This window comes from Humulus lupulus, chromosome X (genome assembly GCF_963169125.1).
Source record: "Humulus lupulus chromosome X, drHumLupu1.1, whole genome shotgun sequence".
Classification (NCBI taxonomy): Eukaryota; Viridiplantae; Streptophyta; class Magnoliopsida; order Rosales; family Cannabaceae; genus Humulus; species Humulus lupulus.
In genome coordinates this window covers 43762278-43770000 of record NC_084802.1, presented here as the reverse complement: position 1 = coordinate 43770000, position 7723 = coordinate 43762278, and positions in this window count along the sequence as shown.

The following is a 7723-nucleotide window of genomic DNA, read 5'->3' as shown; positions in this document are numbered from 1 at the left end:
ATAATCCCTGCTCTTCCAACATACCTACCATGCCTCCAACTCCAGCATGCAAATATCACATTTATATATATATATATTCATACAGCAGATAATCATATAGTTAAGAGTCAGGCTCTATCATAATCTCATGCTCCCTAATACAATGTGTAGGTAAAGCATTTACATTCTATTTAAGCAGTTAAGCACATAACTACAGAAATAGTTACCATTCGCTGAGTGAAGCTATCTTTAGTGACGAGTGTACATGCCCAGCTTGTCTTCAGGAACCCTTAACCTTTGCTCGCTCTGATACCAAGTTTGTAAAGCCCTAAAACTTCAAGGACCGTTACGGTGTGCATTTTGAACAGTGCTAAACTCGCTAATCGAGTCATTTGGCCATAATCGTGTAACTAAGTATGATTAGCAGTTTAGGGTTAAAATTTTTGGTTAAGATACAACGTTTCACTAAAACGTTTACTGTATACATTGGGATGACAAAAATATAATTTAAAGGTTAATTACAACAAAATATTTACAACCAGCCGACCTAAGCGGAAAAATAGGGTTTAACCCCAGTTCTTCTTTCAACCCTCAGCCGTGGCAGTCTGGCAGCCGCATATGTACACATCGTCACCTAAGCTCTCCAACTCAAGGATGGTCCAACTTTATTTTTCTTTTACCTGCACCACATAGCACCCGTGAGCCAAAGCCCAACAAGAAAACTCAATATGCTCATGAACAGTTTTACACATGTTACTAAATCATAATGTGCATGCCTAGCAATAATAGCCCTATTCATGCATGCAAATAAATTCAGATAATGATGGGGGATCCTGCCCTCCTGAATGGATGACTATCAAGTCAATCCTAATCAGATGAGTGATTTAACACTTTGAGGTTCTGTTAACCATGATGGGGCTTATAGCCCTAATCAGATGAGTGATTTAACACTTTGAGGTTCTGTTAACCATGAGGGCTTATAGCCCTAATCAGATGAGTGATTTAACACTTTGAGGTTCTGTTAACCATGTTGGGGCTTATAGCCCTAATCAGATGAGTGACTAAGGAGTAAGTCACTAACATAAACCAAATGAGTAACTGATGAGTGAGTCACCAACATGGGATCCACACCCTTAGATGAGTGACTGATGAGTGAGTCACTAACTTAAACCAGATGAGTGACTGATGAGTGAGTCACTACGTGGGCTCAGCACCCATAGCCATGTGACGATGCAGTCACCTGGGCCTTCTAGCCCTGGCTCTAAGTCACTAGCCATAGGCTAGACAAGCGCTTTTAGTTTTCATCAAACTTGAGTTCGGTCCGACATTAATGCTCATGATGAGTCATTCAATGCTGATGTTGATTAGATCTAATCTTTATCGGCTTGCGTTAAACACGCTAAAATCGTTCTTGACATATGAGTCAATACCATACGACCAGTGCTCAGTACTACTGCTGAACTTGATGAATGAGTAACAACTTCACAGTTAATATCGACACCATTGCCGATTCTGAATAATGAGTCAATGCCATGCACAAGTAATCAATGCAACTAGACCTATATCATATGTCAAATATCCAAATGTAGGGCATTCAACATGCTTACTTAACAGTCACTTGAATAGTTATGATCATGCATAAATGTAGAGACTCAAGCTCTGAACAATATCATATTCAACATTCATGTCATGCCCTAATCACATGTTTCTCATGCATCACATACTGGGTGCAGCTTTCTTACCTCTGGTTCAAGCGAGAAATAACAATTGAACAACCCTTGAGAACGATAGATCCTTTGATCCGTTAGCGGTCACCTAGTCATAACCAAATATAACCTTCAATTAATGAAATCAACAATGAAAGGGTTTTGACCTAAACCTCACTCCTAGGACCCCGAATTGTACCCAAACGATGAGTAGATTCGATCCCGAGCCTTAAGAATTGAAACCCCAAGCCAAAAACCCTCAAAAGTGCCCAAAATATGCATCAAGAAAAATAGGCTAGCGCTACACCGCTGCACCCTAGTGCCGCCGCAGTGCTACAACCAGGATTGATTTTCCCTGGCTAGTGCTGTAGCGCCCTCCCTTGGGCGCTGTAGCACTAGGACCAGGCTAATCTGCCCTGGTTTTTCCCGCCTTCGAGTTTTCCATTTCCAACCTAAAAAACAAGCTTCCAAACCTCAATTAAACTCCCAAATGATCCCAAAAAACCATATACGCAAGCCCTAGGCATCATAACCCAAGTAACCCTAGCCAAAAACTCCCATCAATTCCCATTATCCAACTTGAAAATCCAGCTGAAAAACCAAAACGATAACAGGGCAAGAACCAAAGTTTTAATGGTTAGAAACTCACCTCAACCTCAGAATCATACCCTCTTCAATGGTAGAACATAACCCTAGATCATCAAAGCTTGGTTCCCTAGCTTGGTTCCTCAAAAGTGCTTCAAAATTCAAAAGAAAAAAGGAAGAGAAAATGATGATCGGTTGAAGGAGAAGATGATGCTCTGTTTTGCTTAATTCTACAGTCTTCTAATGGATAAATATAACCTTAGGGTGAAAATACCATATTGCCCCTAAGCCTAATTAAACCCCTAAATAGCCACCAAGGGCAACATCGTCCTTTCCTGCCTATTTCGTTAATCATAATTAACACCCTCCGATTCCAGTTATTCTCAATATCCTTAAATATTAATAAATCATGTCCCATTACCCTTTAATTCCCAGTAATGTTCTAATCCTCAAATTACCTCGAGACTCACCCCGAGCCCTGAAATGAACCCCGTTATGACCAGACCGATAACTTGCATTCAAAGATCGTCTCATGGAGCTTTTTTCTCTCAGAGCTCGTACTTTGGCGCAATGGCAAAGAGATCGAAAGCTTAGAGGAAAGATAAGAAATCAGGGGTCAAGATCAAGAAGAAAACAGTCCGACTTCATCTGATGTAGCCAAGAAAACCAAATTGATTGAGGAAATCTTAGGAGTTCAATCCATTGTATTTTCTGACGAAGAATCTGAAACTGTTGTGGACGATAAGAGTTTAACAGGAAAAGTTATTTCACCGATGTCGACTCTCCTTCACTTGCAGAAAAGTAAAGCTATAAGGACAAATTTCTCGAATTTTTTGCAAAATTCCCAATGATGTGAACAACAAATCCAATCTGGTAAGACACCTGTCCCTCCCATACTCAGATCTGGAAATGTAATTCAGAATCTTAATGATAAATTTGGGGAGTTGAACTCAAAGGAATCAGTAGGGAATTGTATTAAGATTGAGATGGAGGATATAGAAGATGAAATTAGATGCTGGAATTCAGCTATGGTATGCTATGTATTAGGGGCTAATCCTCCTCTTGGAGTCTTTGATGGTTTTGTTAAAAGGATATGGAGAGAACAGTTCAATAAGGTGGGTTTGATTGGGCATGAAATTTTTATTGTGCGATTTTAGGATATGGATACTAGGGATAGGGTTATATCAGGGGGTTTTATGTTCTTTGATAAGAAGCCACTCATTATGAAACCATGGGAGGCATCTGTTGATTTTAAGAAAGAAAATGTGGATACAACTCCTATTTGGGTGGAAATTATGAGGCTTGAACTAAAGTACTGGGGAGAGAAGGCTTTATTCAAGATTCTCAGCCAAGTGGGGAACCCAGTGATGGTGGATCAGATTACCAAGCGAAAGGAAAGGCTCAACTACCCGAGAATGATGGTGGAGGTTCAACTTACACAGGAATTTCCTGAGACTATTTCATTTCTAAATGAAAGGGATGAGGAAATTTTAGTTTCTGTCGTGTAATAGTGGAAGCCTATTTTATGTGGACATTGTAAAGGTTTGGGGCATGAAACAATGGTGTGTAGGAAGAAGACAATTCAGCAACTAGAATGGGTGGTAAAGAAGAAACATATAGAGCAGGAGACAAGAGCGGCATCAGTTTGTGTAATTGATGATGATGGATTTTAGCAAGTGCAGAAGGGAGGAAAGCTTCGGGTTCAGCCAACGGAGACTACTGTCATTGAGAATAATTTCCAGGTACTGATAGAACAAGATGGAAGTTCAGGTGAGGTTGAGATTGGAGGTGGGGGAGTTCTGCCTCTAAATAATGGATAGAATCATGTCATGGAATATCTGGGGACTCAAAAATCCTAAAAAGCAGAGTGAGATTAAGAAATTAATCTCTAATATGAAGATAGGATTAGTTGGTCTCTTGGAAACAAGGGTGAAAACCCTGAAATTAGGGGAAGTTTATATAAGACTGTTTTCCGGATGGTGTTTCTCTACTAATAATGCCTGGCATAAGGGTGGGAGAATAATGACAAGCTGGAATCCGACTATGTTTCATATTGATATCAGATATTGCACAAGTCAGTTGATGCACTTGGAAGTTAGACCGAATAATGGGAATGAGTTTTTTTTAGTTACTTTTGTATATGCTTTCAATGATGAGAATGGTAGAGATATATTGTGGAAAGATTTGAAATTACTGGCTGTGAGTAATATTCAACCATGGTTGGTATTAGGTGACTTCAATGACATTCTGAATGCAGATGAAAAGGTGGGTAACCGAGTGTGGGGATTTCGTTCCTCTGCTTTCAAAGATTGTATAGAAGAGTGTCATCTTGAAGATGTGAAGTATACATGGTGCTTTTTCACATGGAACAATAAGCAAGACAAAGAGGGCAAAATTTATTCGAAGATTGATCGGGTTATGGCTAATCAAGAGTGGATTATTAAATATGAGGCTCCTGATGTAGTTTTTCTAAATGAAGGCACTTTTGACCATTCTCCAGCAATTCTATCAGTTTATCTCTTATTCAATGTGGGAAAAAAACCTTTCAAATATTTTAGAATTTGGCAATCTTCAGCTGAGTTTCAGATTAAAGTGCAAGCCAATTGGAAATTGCCAATCCAAGGTACAACAATGTATAGTGTGGTGTAGAAATTGAAGCATCTTAAGGGAGTTTCCAAGAATTTCCATACACAAGAAATGAAGCAGAAGCAAGGAAGACTTATCTAGCCGTACACAAGAATTTCCAATCCTTTTTACACCAAAAATCAATGGTGGATTGGATAAAAGAGGGAGATGAAAATACACATCTTTTCCATGCTAGTATTTGAACTAGGAGAATAAAGAATAGAATTTATTCTATTAAAGATATGGCAGGCAAATGGGTAGATAATCCTGGAGCAGTAGTAGATTCTTTTTTAAGTTATTATATGAACCTACTGGGAACCAAAATTGAGAATAGAAGGTTTGTGCAAACCAGTATAGTAGAATGTGGTGTTTTGATCTCTGAAGAGCAGGCTAGGTTCTTGATGTCAGATTATTCAATTGATGATGTTAACAAGCTGTGTTTGACATCCCAGGTGTTAAGGCCCCGGGGCCTGATTGATATTGGGAGCTGGTTGGACCGGAAGTATGTTCGGTTGTACTTTCTTTTCTTCACACAGGGAATCTTCTCAAAGAGCTGAACTCAATGATTTTAACCTTGATTCTGAAGAGCAAGTGCCCTATTGGGGTAAGTGATTTCTGTCCAATTGCTTGTTGTAATGTTTTATATAAAGTGGCTACTAAAATGATTTGTGCAAGGTTGAGAAGTATTATTCCATAGCTAATAGCTTCAAATCACAACGGTGTTATACAAGGGAGATACATTGCTCATAATATAATGGTGTGCCAAGACATGGTGCGGCACTATGGTAGGAAGAGTACACGACCCAGCTGTATGATCAAACTTGATCTGAGGAAAGCTTATGACACAGTAGAGTGAGATTTCCTTGAACATATGTTGAGAGCGTTTAGGTTACCGGATAAGTTCATTCACCTAATTATGATATGTGTGCGAACACCCCGGTACTCTCTAATGCTTAATGGTGCTATGCATGGGTACTTTGCAGTTAGCAGGGGCCTTCGTCAAGGAGACCCAATGTGTCCTCTTCTATTTGTTCTGGGAATGGAATATTTGACTTGTATTATGAGGAAAGTGGGGAAGAAAGAAGAATTTATCTTTCATGACAGATGTGCTAGTCATGAACTAAATCACCTCTGTTTTGTAGATAATGTTCTTTTATTCTGCCATGGTGATTTTAAGTCCATTTACCTCTTACGACAAGGTCTTAAGCTTTTTTCTCAAACGTCAGGATTGCATCCAAATGAAGCTAAATCGGTAATATATTGTTGTTGAATGGATTCACGGGAGGTTCAAAGGGTGATTGTTGTTTTAGGTTTTTGTAAAGGTGATCTGCCATTTAGGTACCTTGGTATACCAATTTGCTCAAAGAAAATATCAGCTGTAGAGTGTGATCTATTGTTGGATAAAATGGTTCTTAGAATCAAAACTCGAAGCTCCAGGAACTTATATTTTCCTGGGAGAGTTACTTTGATCAACTTGGTCCTGATTACCATTCACTCTTATTGGTCTCAAATTATGCTTCTTCCTAAGAGAGTCCTTTAGAAAGTAAACTCCATTTGTAGAGCTTATTTGTGGAAAGGTGCATCAGATTATCTAGGTCCGGGGTATGTGGCTTGGGAATCACTTTGTAAACCGAAAAAAGAGGGAGGTCTGGGACTTCGGAATGTGATATAGTGGAAATACATATGGGTTGTTGCAACAAAGCAAGATAATCTCTGGATTAAATGGGTTCACCATGTGTATTTGGAAGAAGCTGATTGGTGGAGCTACGAAGCTTCACTGTCTAGTAGCTGGTATTGGAAGCAAATCGCGATAGTCAAAAACAGGTTCAAACGGTGCATTGATGTTCAAAAGTTCACAATAGAGACTTATCAGATAAAGCACGGATATAAGATGCTCTATCTTGTTCTAGATTCAATTTATTGGCAATATGTAGTATGGTACCGACTAGCTATTCCAAGACACAAATTTATATTTTGGTTGGTTATGATTGGAAGGTTGTAAACTCAAGAGCGATTAATGAAACTTAAGATTTGAAATGTAGCAGATTGTGTGATCTGTGGCGATGATATAGAATCTGTACAACATATATACTTTGATTGCTTGTATAGTAGTAGGGTGTTATAAGGTATCAAAACATGGTTACAATGGAATACTTCAGCTACTTCATTAAAAGGATTAATCAGAAGTCTCAGCCGTAGCAGTCATAGTAGATTTAAGAAGAGAGTATTTGCAGTCACAATTGCTGCTCTGGTGTATCAGATCTGGTCGAATAGAAATTAAACTTTGTGGCATCATAGAAGTAAACAAGTGGAGCTAATTGTACAACACATCAAAACTGAGGTTAAATATAGGATAACAGGGGTAATGCCTAGGAAGTTAGCACATATAGAAAAAGATTGGTTTGATCATTTGTGAATGTAATTGTATAGAGTTTAATCAGGCCTATTTGGTGGTGGATAGTTTGTATCAATAGTTGAAGTAAATATACACTTTCTTATTTACAAAAAAAAAGAAAGATCATCTCATGCCAAATGGCTCGAACAAATCCACATATAATGTGGTATTATTCATAATTCACCAACATGCATGAAAATACACAATTACGCCCTCAATGGGCCAAATTACCAAAATGCCCTTATAATTAAAAATGGACCCATATGCATGCATTTATCATCATATAATAATATAATTCACATAAACATGCATATAATCATTTAATAACATAATAAATCAACTATGGCCCTCCTGACCTCCTAATCAAGGTCCTAAACCTTATTAGGGATTTTGGGGCATTACAACCACTGTGGATTTTACACAATGTATTTCA